This window comes from Osmia bicornis, chromosome 11 (genome assembly GCF_907164935.1).
Source record: "Osmia bicornis bicornis chromosome 11, iOsmBic2.1, whole genome shotgun sequence".
Classification (NCBI taxonomy): Eukaryota; Metazoa; Arthropoda; class Insecta; order Hymenoptera; family Megachilidae; genus Osmia; species Osmia bicornis.
In genome coordinates, this window is record NC_060226.1 from 387,942 (window position 1) to 409,472 (window position 21,531).

At 41.5% G+C, this 21,531-nt stretch overlaps 1 long non-coding RNA gene across 1 annotated transcript; it reads right to left on the minus strand.

Moving 5' to 3' along the window:
* Window positions 1-18,238: 18,238 nt before the first annotated feature.
* On the minus strand, window positions 18,239-18,953 carry LOC114881953. Its single transcript, XR_003790357.2, has 4 exons — window positions 18,889-18,953; window positions 18,647-18,800; window positions 18,444-18,561; window positions 18,239-18,361 (listed from the first exon to the last, which is right to left on the minus strand). It is a non-coding gene; the product is annotated as an uncharacterized LOC114881953 (long non-coding RNA).
* Between the last annotated feature and the right edge of the window lie 2,578 nt (window positions 18,954-21,531).

Sequence of the window (21,531 nt, forward strand, 5' to 3'; positions counted from 1 at the left end):
TTTGTTCAGGTATGGACCGGGTCGGCAGGCTTCGAGTGAAGCTGGAGTGCTCGACTGAGCTGTACAGTCGGGTCTCTGGCCTGGGTAAGCTCCAAATTGGGTGGAGTATGGCGCGGGTGCGAATCTGCGACCGGCACAGGGGGGAAGATGATGCAGGGGCTACGACGGGCCCGAGGAGGGGGGAACGATGAGGTACGGGCCAGTTCGGGTGCTAATCATCGGCGATATAGCGGAAAACCGGCTACCTGTGGTCACAGTCGTGGTCTTGTCGATTATAGTCTACCGTCTGTGTAGAGTTTAGTGGCTTTGATAGTTTGGTACAGGATGCTTTAGAGCGGAATGTTTAAGCGTGATATGTACGATTCTACGCTGGGCGGTTTCTTGTTTCTTGTCGCTATTATGATTATTCAGTTATCTTGGGTATCTTAGTTGTCTCATTTACTCATTTATTTTATTTTATTTTATTTGTATTTTATCTATTTTATTTTATTTATTGTTACTTATTGCGACCTACTGCATTAGACTGCATTAGATCGCATTACATGTTACATACCATCATGTTATAGCCTCTCATCATTTTATTTTATTTTTATTAATTTAGTATACTGCTAATTACTGCTTATGTTATATTCGTATTTTCTATTTTTATTTTTGCTACTATTATATGATATCTTATCGTTGTTACATCATTGTTACATCGCGTTATTGCAACTGCATCTGCATTCTCACTTGTATTACATTTGCCATTTTACTATTTCATTATTATATATTTTATATATTATATTTTATTATATTTTTACATTACTATATTACTATATTTCTATATTTCGCGGTTATCACTATTATTATTGTTATTTTACATTAGGCCTCATTAATTGTACTACTGTGTTGTTTCTGGATTGCTGGAATGCGTCGCATCTTTATTAGTAACAGTCTTACAGTTTCACAGTTTTACGCTGGCTATTAGTTATTATAGGGTGAGGGGGATAAAGAGCAGGGAGGAGGGAGGAGGGAGGAGGGAGGAGGGAGGGAGGGAAGGGAAGCTTCAGATTCAATTTAACTGCAACTTCACGTACACGTTTATGCTTATTACGGGGTCTGTACCTTGTCTGATGTAAGGGGCATCGTACATTGCGGGTGGTGATGCTGTGTGTGCCTTTTGATTATTATTATACTATTCAATTCAATTCGAGCCTGCGGTTTGCTGTATCTGATGTCTGCGCTGTATCCCAGCTTCGTAGCTGGTACCGGTCATTTGTTCTGTGTTTGCTCTGTCGCTACGCTACATTACAGGCTTGTCATGCTTGTTGCCTTTCATCTCTGCGAACAGGGTACGATGAACAATCCGATGCTGCTCGGTGCATGATTGCGCCTTTGTACGGCCTAACGCCGATGTTTCCCGCCAGCGTACTCCGGCCTAGCGTTACTATACGGTACTGTACCTGTTTGCTTGCGATGACTGTGTACTGGCTCTGTGTTGCAGTCCCGCCATGATGTCAGGCTTGTTGGCTAATAAACTGTTTACCCTTGGGTCACTATTGCATAACTATCGATCGCATTAATCGTCATTATCTTCGTTATCCCCGTCATTATCGTCATTATCCTCATTCTAAGTGCTTGCGCTTAACCCAATCATCATGCAACTCTGCCACTCTGCCACTCCTCGCCCATCAGCGGCGAAGGAAGTTAAGCGCGAACACCACAACCCTGCCTGATGATCCAATTTTGACTGACACCCCTCCTTCATCCTTTCTGCATTCTACTCCCCTTGACAACACACTGCACGCACTACATATCCTCATCTTCTAGGCGCCTACTGGTGCAGCGCACAAACAAACGACACTGTACCTTCGAACGATAAACAAACAACAACAACAGTTATTTAGTTATTTGACTGCCTCATTGCTAACTACTGACTATTAATTACGACTACTGACCATTAATTATGGCCCTCCAAGCTCTCTTATTGGTTTATCATCCTCACTAATTATCATTCCTCCTTCGCCTTACCTTCCATATTGACTGTGATAAGGGTGCTAAGTGACGCATCATCTTCCCTTCTCATTTGGGTTCTTTGGACCAGAACTAAAGTATTGAGACATTAAGGTTGTAATCGTTATAGCGTCGCATTGATTCTGAAATGACTTGATATTGATTGACCCAATCACTGATTTACTACTTATTGATTCATATAAACTGAATTTTGATACTAACGACGGTTGGAAGCTGGTTAGGCTAATCTTGCCGTGCCTGGCGGCAGACTGAGACTCCTGATATTAATTGCAGCGTTTGCACCTTGATGCAGGTCGATTTAATCCTGTAGTGACTGTTAGCCTCTTGATTCAATTGGCAATTGGTGTTATAATTCAATTTGATTGACTATCATCTATCCTCTCTCCTTCATTTGACCACACTGTTAACTGAAACATTCATTGATTTATTAGTGAACATTTTAATTCAACACTGGACTGATACGAATGCTACTGCGACCCCAACTTGACACAGTTCAATACAACCTACCTTACCTTTACCCTCATTGCTCCTGATTCAATTAACTTCGTCGTTCCCACACAATCAGACCTTTGATTTCTCACCTCAAAGCAGTTTCATTAATTTCATTAATTCCAGCATTATTCTCCATTTTGGTCACGGATGAGACTGGTCTGGTGTGGTTTGTTTATTTATTCCAATTCCAATTCAATATGATGGGCGGGTTGAGAGTTCGATGGGGATTTGCTCCTGTCCACTCCGTGTTATTGGTCGATCAACCCTGCCTGTGTAATTTATCTTTCTGTTGAACTATGATTTTCACTTAATTAGTATTCACTTGCATTTTGTCAACTCACCTGCACCTTGTCATTTTCCTCTGTTATATTATTTATTTAGAATCGGTATAAGGACTGACAGTGGTCCGGTGCTTGATTAGGTACTGCTTTCATTTGATGTTGTTTGATTCCATCTCATTTCATCGGACATGAATCTACCCTGGGCGGGCTGGGGTTTTGCTCCTCGTCGCTTGGAATAACCCAAATTACTCCGGACGATTGGGTGTGGGCCTTGGTTAGTCTGTGTCGGGGCCTAGTATTTGTGCTGCCTTGCTCATCTGATCTATCCGCAGCAGGTCTGTGGGCTGCTGTCTGAACTGACCGAACGACCTACTCATTGTTTCAATTACGCAGGCAATTACTGTGCCCGTGAGAGTTTATCAAGAAATATCATTGATTCGCACTACGTTTCTCTGGCCACTACGTTTCTCTGGCCGTCTGCCTCCCAATCCTTACTCAATCATTTTGAGCCGCTCAGTCTGCTCGATTTGCCCCGCTCTGCCTGTCGACGTTATTACCTGGTTGGATGTCGACCAGGGTTGACTGGGGCTGACCGTATGTAGCTGCTAGCGGTTTCACTGTTACAGGTTGCTGTCTACTAACCCGCTAATCTATTATAGCTATTATAGTTACTTACTCTGCTTACGTTTCATGCTTATTCGTACAATACACCATGTACCCAGTTACTTACCTGCTTACCTACTTATTTAATATAGTAATCGTTTAGCCATCTCTGTTATGCTCCTCACCCCCCCCCCCCCCCCCCCCATTTAAACATGCTCACTGTTTACTGTTTCCGCTGCTTGTTTCTTCTGAGGGCTCTAGTTGTTGTCCACTGACCGCTCTGGCTGAATATCTGGGGGTGGGACCTGGGAGAGGAGAATGGGGTCTTCTGGCTGGGAGTTGGATAAATAATCTGACTATTTGTGGGAGAGTTAATAATCGCATTTATTGATCTATTTTGGTTTAGCATAATTTGGTTGATTACAGACTCCTCCTTTCGTTCGAACGCATGTCGTGCGGAGTATGTCTGCTTCATTTCGTACGGCTATGGTATTTTGCGCGGACTTGATTGTTGGATTATGCTAGTCTCCGTCGGACTCGGCGTCGGACCCGCTGACGGGTTGGAGCTAGTCCACCGCGTTGTCGTGCGCGCTCTATGCTCTCCTTTTTTTTTAGAATCTCTGTAATAAACGTTAGCAAAGGGGTTCGACGATTCTCATCTAGGACGCAGTCCACCAGGGTTTCCGGGTATAGTACCCCTACTTCCATTATTACACGTGTGCGCTCGGCTGCCCATCGAGAGCAATGGAACACGGTGTGTTCTGCGTCGTCAACTACGGGTGGGTCACAAAACCAACAATTTGGTGTGCTGCTGCGTTTGATTCGGCACAGGAACGAGTTGAAGCACCCGTGATTGGTCAAAACCTGAGTTAAATAGTAGTTTAAATACAGTGGTCCGTTTTTCCTTATCCAATATCCTATATTGGGTATCAAACGTCGGGTCCACGCGCCGTAGGGTGTGTTTTTCCAATGGCGCTGCCAGCTGGCTTGGACCTGTTCTCGTACAACGGCCACATACCTGTTGTACTCGTCTACATTATCAATTTCAAGGCCATACAACTGCTGACGGATTTGCACTAACAGGTGCCAGGGCATACAACCGGTTAGGATGGTCAGGGCATCATGTGAGACGGTGTAGTAGGAGTAGGCTACGCGAATTAGGCCTAGCTTTTGCGTTGATAGCAAAGTACGAACCACGGTTTTGTAATTCGCGGCCTCGTGCCATGCTGGCGCGGCGTATAACACAATCGACTCGGTTACTCGGTAATAGAGCATACGAGGCTTGTGTCCTCCTCCGCGCAGGTTTGGTAGCAGCCAGGATAGGTGTTGGGCGACTCTACTTGCCTTTTCGGTGACTCTCGTTACGTGACTACGAAAGGAGCGAGTGTTGCTGAACAGCACGCCTAGATACCGCATAGAGGAGACGGTTTGGATCACGGAGGTTTCGTGCTGTAGGGTTAGACCGGCGCGAACTCGGCGACCTGTCAGAAGAACGGCCTCGGTTTTCTGTGTGGCTAGGGTCAGGTTGTTTTGACGATACCATATGCTGAGCTGTTGCAGTGCCAGCTCAGCTATTTCGCGTAGACTGTGCAGTACGCCTAGTATAATAAGGGCCAGGTCATCTGCAAACGCGATGGTCGTTACGTTGCGGGGCAGCGCGACTTCTAGAATTGAGTCGTACGCCAAGTTCCATAGGAACGGTCCTAGGACCGACCCTTGTGGGACACCGGCGTACACCTCTTGTGCAATCCACGTGCCGTCAGGCATCGTGGTACCTATAAATCGGCTGTTTAGGTAATTCTCTAGCATTGCTATCAGAAGGGGCGGGAAATTGCGACGGCGGGCAGCGGAAATAACATTCTTCCATTGAACAGTGTTAAAGGCGTTCTTCACGTCCAGTCCGATTAATAGGCAGTGGTTCCCGGAGTTGCGTGCGCGATTCCATTCCGATATTACCACTTTCATTGCCTGCAGCGTTGACCCCTTTTGACGGAAGCCGAACTGGCGGGGGGACAGATCCCCAGAATTCTTTAGGGCCTCCTCTAAATGTTCTTTCAGGGCGTATTCAAAGCCTTTACCGAGATTTGACAGCATGCAGAGAGGACGCAGATCTGAAAACGAGTTAAAAGGCTTACCGGGTTTAGGTATTAATACTAATCGGCCGACCTTCCAAGAGGCGGGAAAGTATGATAACCAATAACAGGCATTAAATAGGTCGCGCACCCATTCTGGTGCTAATTTGTAAATGGGACGAAGGGCTTCCCCGGTTATTCCGTCAGGCCCGGGCGCTTTTCCCTTGGTAACTTTGCCGAGGGCTGCGACAATGTCATGAGCACTAAATGGGTGGGGTATACGTGGGTCTTCCGGGACTCTTTGATGACCCGGCACATTGTCGCATAGAATGGGATTTATACTTGCTGCGGCGGTGATTTGATTGGTAGGCGGAGCATTTAAATTTATCGAGGCTCGACGCCCTGGATGGGCGTTGCTTGGACCGGGTTGGGGGCTGGGTGGTCCATTTTGTGCTGCGGCTGTTGCGCGACCATCAGCGGGATTGGCGGGCGCGAGGGGGGGGGGGGGGTAGGCTCATCCCTTGCAATTATTGGGGGCTCGGTTATGAACAGCTGTGACACGGCTGCCCTAAACTCAGTCTCGTTGAGGCGTATCTGCTGCGAGCCTCCTTTTACTCGCCTCATCACGGCTTTGTAGGGCTTGCTCCATGGATACCGGCCTATTTCACTGATCATTTCAGACCACGACGCATCCTTCCTTTTGCGAATTGCTTTGATCAACGCGCTGCGGTCGGATAGCATGCGCCTGCGAAGGGGGTGCTCGAAAACGTTTGTTACACGCGGAACTGCGCGATGCCATTTTTCGCGGGACCGTCCTGCGGCCAGCCTGAGTTTTGTCAATTCTTTGCTCCACCAGGAAACAAATTTTCTACTTTTTAATGCTCTTGGTACTCGCGCGGCTTCGTACTAGGACTCCAGCTCGGATATGGCATTGTCTATATCGGCTCGACTTTGGAATTCAAAAATGACCCGATCGCGGATCCAGGTGGGTGTTTTTGGCGGCACAGCCAAGTTGGCAGTTATTATGGCGGCCCATTCCTCCATGCTGGGCGGGCTATATTGTATATTCCATTCGGAATTCATTGAGGAGCTTGTGAAGGCGGTAGTGGCGGCGAAGCGGTGCACCAGGTAGTTGTGATCAGAGCCGGTATATTTTGCTGATACGAACGAATGGCTCAAGCGGGTTCTCAGTTCGCGACTGCACGCTACTAGATCAATTCGAGATTGTTGACGATTACGAGCAAAGGAAGGGCCGCCCTTGCTATTTACAGGTATTAGGCTAGCTTGTTCGCAGACGCGAAGTAATCGATATCCGCGCGCGTCGGTTCGATCAGATCCCCATTGTACAGAACGTGCGTTGAAGTCTCCGACTATGATTGAGGACTTGCTAGATGTAATGATTCCGGGTGACAAACTATCTGACTGGCCCCCGTAGGTGGCCATTGTAAGTGGGGGTGAAAAATAGCACCCAAAAATAGCAAAGTCCCGGGTTTCTAGGCCAATACAGCCATCGGAGGAATGTATCTTATGTATCGCCCCGAGTTCTGCGGCTAGCAGTGGTCGCTGCACGTACCATATGCTAAGGGTTCCGCTGGGATCAGTGTACCACTCGGGTCGTGGGCTATAGGGCTCGCTTATTACCACAATGTCGGCACTATAGTCGTGCACGGCCTGCCAAAGAATGTCCTGGGCGGCGCGGCAGTGGTTCAGGTTTGCTTGCAACACTGTGAAAGCTGACATGGTTGTTCCTGTTGAATAAATGATAAATTATAGTATCAGTTTCTGCAGGTTGTTTGGTTGTACATTCTATATCTACTCTACTTTACTTGGTTGGCCTGTTGTTACAATTTGCGTTCCGCTAATTAATGATTTAATCATAACTAAGACTCGCGGTAACTGTGTCAATATTATTAACGAACTGATTTGAATAACCTTGCACAACTCACTTTAAATGAGGACTTGAATTTCTGTCTGTTGCCTTTGCCTTTGCCTTCTCGTGCTCTGCGCCTGCCTCTCCTTCTGCTTCTTCTTCTGGTCCTTTCGTCTTCGTCTTCCTTATCGCGATTCTTATCTCTCGTCACGTGCACTGTGGGTGATGTGCATATTAATATTAATTTTGTACGCTAGGACCGAATGGATACTCCTCACCATGTTAAGCAGGGTTGAGCAAGTGAAATATAGTGTGATTAAGGTTGGGGGTCTATTAAATGTTGTTATTAAATGCTAAGGATGCGGTGCACTACCCAATGCATTGGCGGCCGGTTATGTTTCTTGTTTCTTGTTGATGATGATTATTTAATGATCATTTAATTGGCGACGGGATTACTACTTTATCGGTTGCTTACCTCAGATTGATCTTGATTGTAATATGCTATTGGGAGTGTTGATCTTTCGCTGAGTTTCTGGGATCGTGGTTCGATGGGTTTAACCATTGAAGTTGCTAAGACGGATAAGCTGGATAAGCGACGCAGCTCGGTCTTCTTGCTCGGGAGGGGATTGGCTGCCATACTCGCCTCTATGGTGGTAGTGGTAGGGTGGGCGTGGTGAGCGGTAAATGCTGCGCATACAGGAGCAGGATTTTTGATACATTCAATCGGTTCTTTTCTTTATTCTTTATTATTGATTAGTCATCATTATTATTACACTTCATTTCATTGTATTATTATGCTGCTTTTATTTTACAATTTACTTTTACTTTTACATTTACATGCATTTATATTATGACCAATTGCAAACTGCAACGTACACGCGAAAGGATACTGGTCGTATTGCTCGGACTGACAATATCAGCACCGTGCTTTCTCCCTTCTTCCTACTCATTTCAATTTGACTTACGGCATTTCGAATCGGTTAAATTATGCAATTATCTAATTATAGGGCTTGATATTACAGGACACAATGGTGGAAACGGGTCTGTCGTTTGCATTTTCTGTTGATTGCCTATTACCATTGCCTGTTGCTCCCTCCTAATGCACTGCTCCTCTTGGCGGGTACTCCTACTAGCGGCATTCTTAGCTGAGATATGTTGATACTCGGATGTTGATATCGTGATGTGGTATTGCCACTCAATGCTTGTGTCGACCACATGATTGGGATTGCCCTGCTTTGACTCGGTAGCTTTAACCCTGCAATGATTATATGATTATGCTGTTCATTGGTAATAAGCAAATTCAATTTGATTTGATTTAATTTAATTTAAATTAATGTTGTACCTGGTAAATCGTAATTGTAAGATGCAGATGAGATTCGGATCACGATCCAGGATTTTATCTGGATTTTATTGGATTTTATTTAATGCCTGGTTGGTTAGTTTGGTTCTAATTTTGGGGTTTCGGGTTTTCGGACCTATGATTGCAGCTCGGGTATACGATGCTGATGGTCGACTCCTTACACTTGTAATTGACCTACACTCGGGTCATGCTTACATACCGGAATATTATATGTGTTGCTAATATTCATCTGTTCTACTTCATTAATTGTGTCAACTTTAGTCCCTCTCATACGGGCATGTCTCCGGCTGTGATTCGGGGCAGCACATTGTAATCCCATTAATACACTAATATTTAATATTTAATATATGGGTTTAGAAGTTCCAATCATTTGGGTGATTGTTATCATGGTTCAACTTGGATGAATCTGCTTGATGGTTGGTTGTGGCCGAATCGGGGATGCAGGCGGGCGCGATTATTACCTTTGGCCCATTGACGATTAGGCCCTGCAGCCGGCAAAATGGGTTATTTCAGCTGGTAGTGTATTTGTATGGACAGACAGTTATCCTCTTGGTCCTTAGTTGTTATCCGACTCCATCCATCCTAGCTATTCTTCCCCTGCGTCTAATTATTCTCTGCAACGATTAATAATTGATAATTATTAATTGTCAATTGGGGGAGAGTGGTGGTCGTGTATAGCTTGCGGTAGTTGACTCCCTGGCACTATATACTATAATATATGCCGTATTTTAACTGCTATTATCATCGTTGCCCCTTCGAGTCACCATTTCAATCAATCCATATCTCTTGGCATAAGTGTGCTCCCTGTTGCGAGCTTAAATACGGCGCTTAAACTTAACTTCTTTAATTTATAAGATTAATCTTATCAATTCTGCTAATTTATTAGTTCACTCACTAAACAGTTACTATTATGATTCGTATCAATTTCGCCCGCTGGTTTTCTGGTATTCTTCCTCCAACTATAATTGGGACCCACGTGTACTACCACTTAAGGCATTGTGTAACCCTCCAAACCCTTATCTTCTTCACCCGGACCTTACGCCCAAATTTTACTCATGTTCCACTGAAATATTGATATAGATATTGATATTATTGATTGCCACTTGTAGAATTGATATATGCTTTTCATATAATTCATGCAGGTTACCTGGTGGCTTCTGGACCTGGCTGCCAGTCGCTGTGCCACCTGACCCTTAGCTTTGTTAATTTGGTAATATGGCAATCCTTCTTGAGCACTATCTTCTGTTCGCTGTCAGGTTCCCTAATGTGTCAAATTTTGAGCCAGCATTATCATGATTCGGTTACGCCACGCCAGTCTCTCTTTATTTTCCTATTAACTCATTCATTGCTACACTTATTTATTTATTTATTTACTACTACAGCTTGATGTGCTGATTTAGTGAAAGCATAGTGTACCTTTCTAGGGGACATATGTATGCCTGCCTGTATGGTTGCTCCACTTGATTGTTTAAGGTTCCACTTTGCATCTTTTGTCCTGCGGTGGGGAATTGAGTTGCTACCTCACCTTATTCATCCCTGATGTGTTCCGATCTTGTACCGGTTGCACCGTATTCAAGGGTGAACATAACCTTAAAATAATATTTCTATTGTATATGTTACTCTGTTACTCCCTGTTTTATACCTTTTACTTACAACAAAATACAATGGAATCTTGCCGCGGCATTAGTTGAATTGTGGACTCGCTTCCACTCGGCAGCATACTTATGGGAATCTAAAATGCAGTCTGTTCATTGAGCTGCGGAAGGGTATGCGCTCCCTTCCCCCCCCCCCCCCCCCCCGTTTTTCTGCACTCCCTCCCACCCTTTTTTTGTTGACCCGGGCGGCTGACTAATTTGAATTTGACCAATAGGACTAGACATCTTTTCGGACGATTGATCGCCTATTAGTACTACCATTTGTACTACTAATTCTACCCATTTAGCTAATTTAGCTAATTCGGTAGTTTTGATAAATTTACCAGGCTACTGGCAGGGATACGGTTGGGGTTGATTTTGTTGGGATAATTGACTGAATCGGTTATTCACCACATATATTCTGGGCAGTGATAAGACGCGGGAGTGTGACGGGAGTATCTAGGGTAATTTAGGAATTTAGGACTATTAACACGGCTGAATTGCCATTTAACTGTCATTCAATTCTATATATTTTATGTGTATGAAACTTATACCTTAGCTTAGCTTATACCTAAATACCTAAATATAAATCTAAACTTGTAATTAACCACGTCATGCTCGCGTTGATAAATCTCTATTAAAATATAAAATAAAATAGAATATAAAATCTTTATAAAATCTCTATATACTATCACTTAACATCCTAACATATGAATCTAAACTTAAAGCTAACTTAACTGATTTATTATGCATTACTGATGATGGTATGGTTGATATGTGTACTGTGAGGGGGCTGGTTGAGTGACAAGATATGTGTGGGGTGCGGCATGGTGAGTTGTATATTGGTACGGGAGCGTATACGAGGGATACGAGTTAGACAGCTGATAGGTGGGTTGTTGGAGGTAGACTGGTTGATGGTTCAGTGCGTATGGCATGCTGCTGCCTATTGGCGACACCTGCTGTATTGGCGACACCTGTTGTACTGGCGGATGTGCCGGTATCCCCATTAGGGGGGGTGGTGGTTGATTGCGCCGTCGCCGGGGGTTGCGTGGCGGCGGTGGTGCGGGGGTTGACCGTGTGCGCCGTGACCGGGTTGGGTCACGACGGGACCACCTGTACGGGTCGCGTTGTTTGTCGCGTTGCTTGGTGGACGCCTGGCTTAAGTGCACCACCGCGGCCGCGTGTCGCATCATCTCTCGCTGGATGCGCTCTACACGAGCGGACACCGCCCTTTCCACCGACTCCGAGACCACTGCGTCCAGTTGCTGCAATTATTTGAAGTGAAAAGCGGTTATTAGGAATTGCTACGTTCAGGGCTAATAGCCTCAATTCAATTAAATTTGTTCATTCTCATCATGCTGTAAAGACGCTAATGCCATTGCCTTGATTCATTCGGTTCCATTCACTTCGATCAGGTTTGGTACAATTGTGGGTTAATTCTGGCTATGATTGATCATGTTAGCCTTGAATCTGGCTATTAGTATATTTCTAACTCCTTAACCCAATTCTGATCTTCATTAGATTGGATTAAATTTGTCTATTTTGACTGGGATTGGATTGGACTGAATTGAATTGAGTTGATTGACTTAAATTTAGTTTGGTCCAGGTAAACCACCTCCCCATTATAATTCTCAATGTGTTTCTTCCGTGTAAACTCACTAAAATTGTTAGCTGTGTCTCTGATTTTGAGTGTGATTCTGGGTGTGATTCTGTGTGTAATTTGTCCAGTATAGTATAATTTTAGTGAATCAGACTTAATTCGGGCTTACTGAGGGTATGGTTTGATGCTGATTCGACCCAATTATGACCTGGTCATGATGTGACCCTTTAATTACGATTCAGTTATGTTTATTGGTGGTTGTAATTTATTGATGGCTGTAATTGCATTGGTTCCCTGGTTCCCTGCCCAATTTTGATTGTGGTTTTACAGTGATTTCGACTTGACCTTACTTTTGTGTTCCTGCTTTACTTTGGCTTGATCTTACGTTAATCTTAGTTGCGATTATTGGTTTCTGGTTCCAGTTTGGATCAGATACAGTAACCGCAATTATCCATCTATTGACGCCAATGCGAATCCTGGTTCCTGTCGATCTCACTGATCTAATTGTCCGAATTGGGTCTGGGCTTAACTGATCCCAGCCCTGATTAGACTTGTTTGGATTTATTTTCTCCAGCTCATAAGCCAGCCTTACCTTAGCGATGTTTTGATTTTGTCCAATCCAACTTCAATAATCTAAGCTACCTGACGTTTGCGGACTGAGAGTGGGGGGGGGGGGGGGGGGCGTCGCTGCCGATTGGTACTTACGTTGGGGTCCACCAATATTCTTCCCTGGTCTTGATCTGCGGTAGGGGTCGAGCAGGAGGCCCCAGCGGCGGCATTTGTCCCTGCTGACGTACTTGGCCCTCCTTCTCCGCTCGTCTCGATTATGACAGGCAGAAGGTCCTTCCTCATGTTCTCCATAGCGCAGGGTATTGATAGGTACGGCCTGTGATTGGCTGCCAGCGGACCTGTTGGATATTCATTTGTTTACCTCCTTGCTTATTACTGTTACCTATTGCCTATTGCCTACTCTTCTTATTCATTTATTAATGGATTTATTTATTTATTTATTCACTCATGCACTTTGCTTATTAACTTATTTATTTACTAATTTAATTATTAATTTACTTAATTAATTAACCATTATAAACCATTTAATTAATTAATTGTCGTTTCGTTACCCTTCATTTATTCCATATAATTCACTCTATCTGTCTGTTTATACGGTTAAGGTATAGGCTGGTCACTCCTTATTTTGCTCATTACACTTAGCGCTTAATGCTTTTGTATCTATGAGGGGCTTTCTTACCTTCCTTACCTTCTTCTTCTACCTCCTTCTCCAGTTCTTGTCCTTGCTGCCTGTGGTTGACTGCAGCAATTGTCTTTTCTTTTCTTTCTTTCTCTCTCTCCTCACTTTTGCTTAACTGCTAAGTCGAACTGTAAAGGCATTCGGCTTCATTTGAATGTATGAGCGTTGGGTGGGGGCGGAGGGTGAATGCGGTGGTTCAACTACGCAACTGTGGGATTACTGTCTGACTGACCGATGGACTAGACTGTTCTTTATGAATAATGAGATAGGGTATTCAGTAGTACTGGAAAGTAGCGCCGATTACGCGATCAATGATTAATGACAACGATTTTGGTGACTTCCTCTTACCTCCGGTTAAACTTGCGGGCAAGGTAGTGTCTCCGTCTCACTCCTCAAATACTGCGTAACAGGCCGAACGACTAAATGCGCAAATGCGTAGCATTGGGGGGAATTTAACGAGCGTACTTGAGAGGTTGTACGCAGTCCCCTCCGTGGTGACTGCAGGGAGGTGGACTTGACTGGGATGGCTGGCTATTGGTGGATATCGCGATGCGCTCATTGGCTGGGGTGGGCGTATTGGCAAGGTTGAAGCGGGAATTGGCCGAGGGTGGTGCGCCTTTCTCTTGCCTCCTGTATCTATGCCTGTGGCAGTGGCCTCAATCGCGGGCTCATGGCCTATCATTGTGCGAGCCACTGAATGATGAATTTATGCATTCAACAGGAACCAATCATGATTTGAATACTAATTATTGGATACGACCTTAATCTGCGCAATGTCTGAACGGGGATTTGATTTGTAACGATTCAATTCCGAGCTGGGCTAATTTAATTTAATTTAATTTAATTTAAAAAAAAAAAAAAAAAATTTTGGCCACGCGGTCTTACTAGAATCGTGGTCTCCCTCACTTTACTTCGGCCCGATTGAATGCAGTGTCTAAATATATATATGTCTGTTCCATTTGAATCATTTGAATTGGGCTCTCATTATATTTCTAAGTCTTAATTCGTGCTGGTCTCGGACATTACTGTGATTTGGATTGTGTGTTTCATTTGCTACTACTAGTGACAGCGAATGTCGTTGTTCAATTGGAATACAATCCTGATGGTAGATCCAACTATGTCTTCTACCTTCAATAAATTTTATCAGGCTCCGTTCTGACCTGGATTTGATCTGGTTTACAGTTCAACGTGGATTCTGGGTCAACTAATTTATGGTCTACACCTTCCCAGTGATTCAGAGCTAAATTGGCCGCTTGACTTAATGTGATTTATTTCTTTTCACTTATTCATTAATTTGGATCTGACCCGCTAGTTGGTTGAATTAAGGTTGCGTCTATCTATCTTCATTACATGACTCGTCCTCATGGTGACATCCTGCTTCCTCTCCCGGTGAAGTGCTATCAGTCTGATCATGACTTGCTTCTACCTTCCCTAACTGTTTCGCCGCGGGGTGATGGCTTGTGATGACTCGGCTTATGGACCGCTTGCGCTTAATCTGCCTTACATTCTATCTGCCTTGTTTCATTTGTTCATTACTGTAGTTATTGCTCTATAATGTATTGCAGGGCTTGCTTCCTTCGAACATGACTTACCTATTATCAATTAAATTTAATCTATAAACTTCATTCTACTGTATGTTGAGGTATGTTTTGCTGAATTATTATAACTGAGTTACTGTTGAGGCTATGAACTGTTGGGCTACGGGGATTGCCTTTGAGATACTGCTGATAATTGCTCCACGCTATTGCTTTCTCTACCCTGTCTTTACTCCGATTGTCTTCTATGAATTATGCTGTAACTCGCTTCGTCGCAACGCTTTTGCCAGATGTTATTTGAACTGCGGTCGGGCGGGTACAAAATTCTTGTGCATGATGTTTACTTTCCTTATTGTAATTATTATCATTAAATTAAAGGTAACACGGGAATACACCTGTATACATTTTCATTTCATGCCTTTTATTTCATCTACTCAACCTCGTCCTATCCATTTGTGAACACTATCACAATTTCATTGTATTTTACCAATAGTACCACATGTATGTTTTACATGTTTGTAGTTGAACTGTCGTACCTGCCTAATTGCTTTAACATCCCGGCACTTCAGTATCCTAGGGCTACGGCCACCTGATACCTGACCCACAAACTTGGGTCGTAAAGGTTGACCGCGGCCGTGTTGTTTGGGGCGTTTTCACTCATTCCTTACTGACAGCTTAATCCTAATCCTAGTGTCATACTTAAACACAGATCAGACACAGATTTAACTCTTAGCACCTGTTACGTAATTTCAAATTAATTATCTTCTTGCTTATACGATCTGTTCCCTTAAACATCTGTTGCCGCTTGCAGTCATTATGTACATTCCATTATTCTATTCGACTCCTCTGAGATTGAATCTGAACTCGATTAACACTATTTGAAATTGTACTCTTCTTTGGCTTGACTCAGCCGCTTGATGTTTTGGGACTATTATTGATGTTCATTGGCATCACATAAGGTCTCTAATGGCGATTAAGAGGATATATAATTTCCAGGTCTTCCAACTAACTTTGAAGTTTGAATGTGACTATAATTATAATTATTGAATTTTAAATTTTCTTATCTCAGCTTTGATTTATTTCACTTCAACTTCAACTGAAATTGCAAATTCAACCTGCATTCCCGTTAACGTCATTCTGATTCATTGCTTACTTTCTCATGATCTTGATTTTAGTGGATTTAATTTGGGCCTGGACGTTACAAATTTTCGAATTTTCAGGGTCCTATAACCGTAGAGTTGCAATCTATTAAATCTCTCTACTTCTAATTCATTTTCATTTCTTTAATTTGTCCTAATCCCTATTATACTACTTCACTACGATCCCGCAGTTCTGACTTATTTAGCCGCCTAATTTACAATCCCTTATTTTGGCCTCTAAGTACCGAATATGGCTGGTTCTACAGATCTTAGACCCTCAAACTCTCGGGGTTCTGAGGTTTAAAAGTTTGAGGCTTCGAGTTTTGATTTTAAATTTTCCTAGACTCATTCTGGCTCGTTTTGATTTATATTCATTCTGATTGCTAATATTTATATTTCTTTCTCATACCTATTACCAACGTGCCTAACTTCAATATATTGATAAGTTGCACTCTCTTTCCCGCGGACATACTGTATTTGCTCGCTTAATTTCGCTTGGTTCCAGTTTAGTTCTGGTTTCATTAATTTAATTTTAATTCAATTTAATTAATTTAAATTTTAATTAATCTCATTATATAATAATTACTCTGATTCCTCATCTGCCGTTCTATTCACTATCTTATTGACCATTCGGTTGTCAATTTCGGTCGTCAATTTCTACTTCAATTCGCATTTGTATGAACATAATCGCTTACAATTTACGGTTGCATTTAACTGAATATAATTCACTTGTTGTGTTCATTTATTCATTTTCATTTCATTTTAATTTATTTTACATTATTTTACATTATATTACATTATGTCGGTTGTGTTTGTCACGCGTTGTACACTCTACATCTTCGGCGTTTTCTCAATTGTAATATCTTTAGTTGTTTCACCCGCATTCAGTATCCATGTATTCATTCACCATTCACTATTCATTCATTCAATGTTGATTGATTGAAGTTATACTTAATCTGAGTTGATTTCCATCTCCATTTTCATTTATTAAATGTTCAGACTTTCTGATTTCCTTTAGATTAATGCAACGCTCTGTCCATCCCCTTCATACGCGACAGTAGTTAGGGTGCGCGGTTCCTGCTAATGTTTTTAGCATTAATACATTGCAGTAGTTTTATTTTATACTCTACCTTCATTTTATTGTCATCTGGTACTGTTCCCTTGTGTTCTTTCCTGTTTTCTTGTTGTTTCTTTCTTTACTTCCTTTACTTCCTTTTACATCTTCCTGCATCTTAGTTTGCTGTCTGCTCTCACTTACGAGGGGAACTACCCAAGTGTTACGCTCACTTATTAATGAAACTTTGCCACCTTGTAGAGCTCGTCGCCCTGAACACACCTATACCCCCTTTAGGGGGCAGACGGCTAATTGTTTAAAAGATATTAACAATTAAAGTTAGATACTCCTTACATTGAGAAGCATGACAAACTAACACATACAAATGCTTAGCTCCGCGGTAAAACGCTTGACTCGCAATCTAATTGTCTACGGTTCAAGTCCATGATTCCCAACTTTTTTTTCTTTTTTTTTTTAATGATAATTTGTCTCTTTTTGAATAACTATTACAACTGTGCTATAATCATTGCATTTATTAATAATTAATTACATGTGCTGAAATTTTTATAGAATTTAAGTTATCTTTTCTATCCAATACGTACATTAACACCCTTACCGCATTCAAAATTTACACGCGTTTATTTGTTATTATTTGTTTTTACAAGTTCAATTTATTTAATTATATTTATTTAGTTACGTTCACTTGTACTACCGTGCAAATTTATAATTTAGATTTACAACATTAGAAGAAGACACAGAAGATATTAGTAAAAAATCCAAAACAAGAGGACAGAAATTATATACGTATTTTATGCAAATTAATTGTGTGTGTGTGTATAATAACAAATAAACGCGTGTAAATTTTGAATGCGGTAAGGGTGTTAATGTACGTATTGGCTAGAAAAGATAACTTAAATTCTATAAAAATTTCAGCACATGTGATTAATTATTAATAAATGCAATGATTATAGCACAGTTGTAATAGTTATTCAAAAAGAGACAAATTATCATTAAAAAGAAAAAAGAAAAAAAAAGTTGGGAATCATGGACTTGAACCGTAGACAATTAGATTGCGAGTCAAGCGTTTTACCGCGGAGCTAAGCATTTGTATGTGTTAGTTTGTCATGCTTCTCAATGTAAGGAGTAACTAACTTTAATTGTTAATATCTTTTAAACAATTAGCCGTCTGCCCCCAAAAGGGGGTATAGGCGTGTTCAGGGCGACGAGCTCTACAAGGTGGCAAAGTTTCATTAATAAGTGAGCGTAACACTTGGGTAGTTCCCCTCGTTAGTTATTTTATATTTGTATCACGCTTGTCACCACTTTATTTACCGTCTCTGGGCCTCCCATCCGCTATACGTCTCTGGATCTCTGATGCATGTTATCCGATTTGGTTTGATTTATTCATCATACACATAGTACTGATTGCTCCTTATTGCAACATGACAGTGTGGAGTCCCTGTAGGAGTTTATGTATGCCATTGAGACGTGTCATTCCTGTTATTTTATGTGACTTTGTAATTATTAGATTGCTTACTTACCCTCTTCTTCAGAGTTGCAATTGAACCCTCTTGAACTCTCCTGAATCCCCTCTAATTTGTAATCTGGTTCCTTTAACAAATCTTCTGATGTTGGTTTTGTATTCCTGCTGACACCTTCCTGTTTGACACATTAGGGCCAGGATTACATTTTGTAAACGGTCTCACCCGTCATCTTTGAATTTGGCTGCTCACGACTATTTTACTTTATTTACACTACTGTATTTCTCTCTTCAATTTATTGTAGTCCGTCTTTAATGTGCTAGTTGATTCTCCTCGTCTCTCTTTATGTTTACTACAGGTGAAGCTCTTGTAATTTTATGATCCCCACATCTGTCTGCATGGTGTGGAGTCTACGGTCTTCAACATGTATATTTCCATTATTAGAATTGTTGACGTTACTTAAACATATATTATACTGTCTCATTGTAGGAATCAGTCAACTTACTCAATTTGGTGGCGTTAATTATGTCCAGCTATTTATACGCTGGCTCATTATCGGTATTAACTTTCCTTTGGGTATCATATTTCTTTATAATCATACACTTTTTCAGTAGGCCTAATAATTTTATACTTACAATTTGAATTTGCTCTTGCTATTTGTTTTGCTTTCCTCACTGCATCTTACTTGATTCACTAGTTTATTGTTCATTATGCGGGTTCATGTTTTTTCCTCAGTTACCATTTTCCTCCATTACTATTCTGATTTATAAATTGAATTGATTGATTGATTCAGCCTTCCTGATTGGCTCGGCATAATTCATGCATTTATATTGTGGTTCGACCAATTTTGGACTTAGTACATCTACTTCATCTATTCATTCATTTTTTACGATGTTCGCCAGCCGTGTACAATTTGTTGGTGTTGGTAGCAAACGGTTCGGCTGTATAATGTTTAATTTTCCGATAATCATGCATTATGTCGGGCTCACATTTCATATTACGTATTTCATTTCTACTTGCCTGTTGCCTTCATTTTATTCTGGTTCCTTTTATTTTATTTTATTAACTAATTATTTGACCAAGTGTTGTTTGATTGGGTCTGCGGGACTTTCCTGATTACATGTGTTGTCTGACGTTATCTGTTTTATTGTATTGTTTTGATTTTGTTTAAGTTAAATGTTTTTATTTTATTTATTTATTCGGCCTTTCGTTCTGTGGCGATTCCTGATTCCGTTGATTTCGCTGTTTTGTATAATCTATTTTCTACGGCGCGATATGTAGTAACACAAAGTGTCCTGCAATCTGCGCAATCTGCGGATCTTATTCGGGTGGATTTCATCTGATTTCATTTATTTTTCTTTTCCTCGATGTTGGTAGTTTATAGTTTATATTTATTTCATTCCACCCTATTACAAACTTATGATTTATATTATATAAAATAAATGATAACCGCAGTATTGATTTTATTAATTGGTTTATCCTTTATCTTGACCCGTCTGGAAGTTTTATTTGATGTCCGTGTGCTTTTATAATCACCTTTTCGTGTAAAACACTGTATATCAGACTTATCTTTGATGATAAGTTTGATGGTAAGTATGGATTCCTAGGATTGCGCGGCTGCACGATGAATGGTTTTGCAGTCGGTAACTGTGGTGTACCGGGTGACTGGCGCGCGGTAGGTGGCTGCTGCGGTGTACCGGGTAACTGGCGCGCGGTAGGTGACTGCTGCGCGGCAGATAATTGGATGTAGATAACCGTTACGGAGTGAACGGCCGAATATTATATGGTAGGTTGAATATTTACGGTTGGTAATATCTTTGGTGCTGAGGTTGGTTACCGACTAGGGATAGATAGCTTTTATCGCTTATCCTCGGGCAGTATTGCTTGCCTTACTTATTACGATACGTTTTGCTATTGTTGTCTTTCGTAGGTATCTTACTTCTGGCTCTCATCGCGGTGATTTATTGAAAGCTTGTTGAAGTACTTTCGCTTTTCGCTTTTCGCTTTCGAACATTTATATATTCTGTATAATTACTTGATTAATTTGATGATTTGATGGTTAATTTGATGGTCGATAATTATTATGGTATGGACTAGGGAATTTTATGAACACTAGGTATCTATATCATCTATATCCTTTATGGTCCATAGTCGCGCTCTTTATTTTTACTTTGCCCGGTTTCTTGTCTTAGTTGATATGGTCATCGGTCATCTGTGGTCAATCAAACTGAGTTAATTGAATTTTAATTCAAAATTTTGTATTTATTCGTGCGGTGGTGATTGTGGTGGGGGCACGCGCTATACCGTGATGCATTGTGTTCCATTGCAGTGTGTGTGTTTCAAGTGGTGCTATTTGCTCTGTTTTGTGTTTTGTTTATATTGCATCATATTATTATTTTATGATATATTACGATCATATTCATGCTTATCCATGCTTGCTATGTTCAATTTACGCTCAATTTACGTTTCCGTTTACGTTTATGTTTATTTTATGATCAATTCATGTATTGAATATATAGAATATATTATTTACTTGCTATTATATTATATATTATTATTTTATTTTGTTCAGTTACTCAGTTAATTCGGATAATTCGGTTATTTTAGCTATTTTGGTTATATTAGGTTATACCTAGCCAGTATTTTGTAGATTAATTGTGAATTGTATGGCATTGTATTGTCACGTCCTGTGACGCATTCTTTAAAACTTCTATTTTGCCACCCAAACTTTTTAAGCCGCTATTTCGCCACCCAAATTCTTTAAACTTATATTTCGCTATACAGATTCTTTAAACTTATATTTCGCGATACAAATTCTTTGAACTTCTATTGCACCATCCAAATTCATCGCTCCGCAAAAATTCTGAGTGAGCAACTCAGCCGGGTCGTCGTACGGCGAGAACGCTGACGATCCGGACGAGGTGGTTCACCCGAATTGCCAAATCAAAAGTCGACCTCATTAATCAATATATAATAACGCGACCAAACCGCCCGCGTTCAGATAAAAATTAGTGCATAAACAGTTCAGATAAAAATTAGTGCATAAACAGTTCAGATCAAATTTAGTACAGAAACAGTATCAGACAAATTATACTGCAGAAACAGTTCAGATCAATTATAGTGCCGACTCAAAGGTCATCGTGACCCG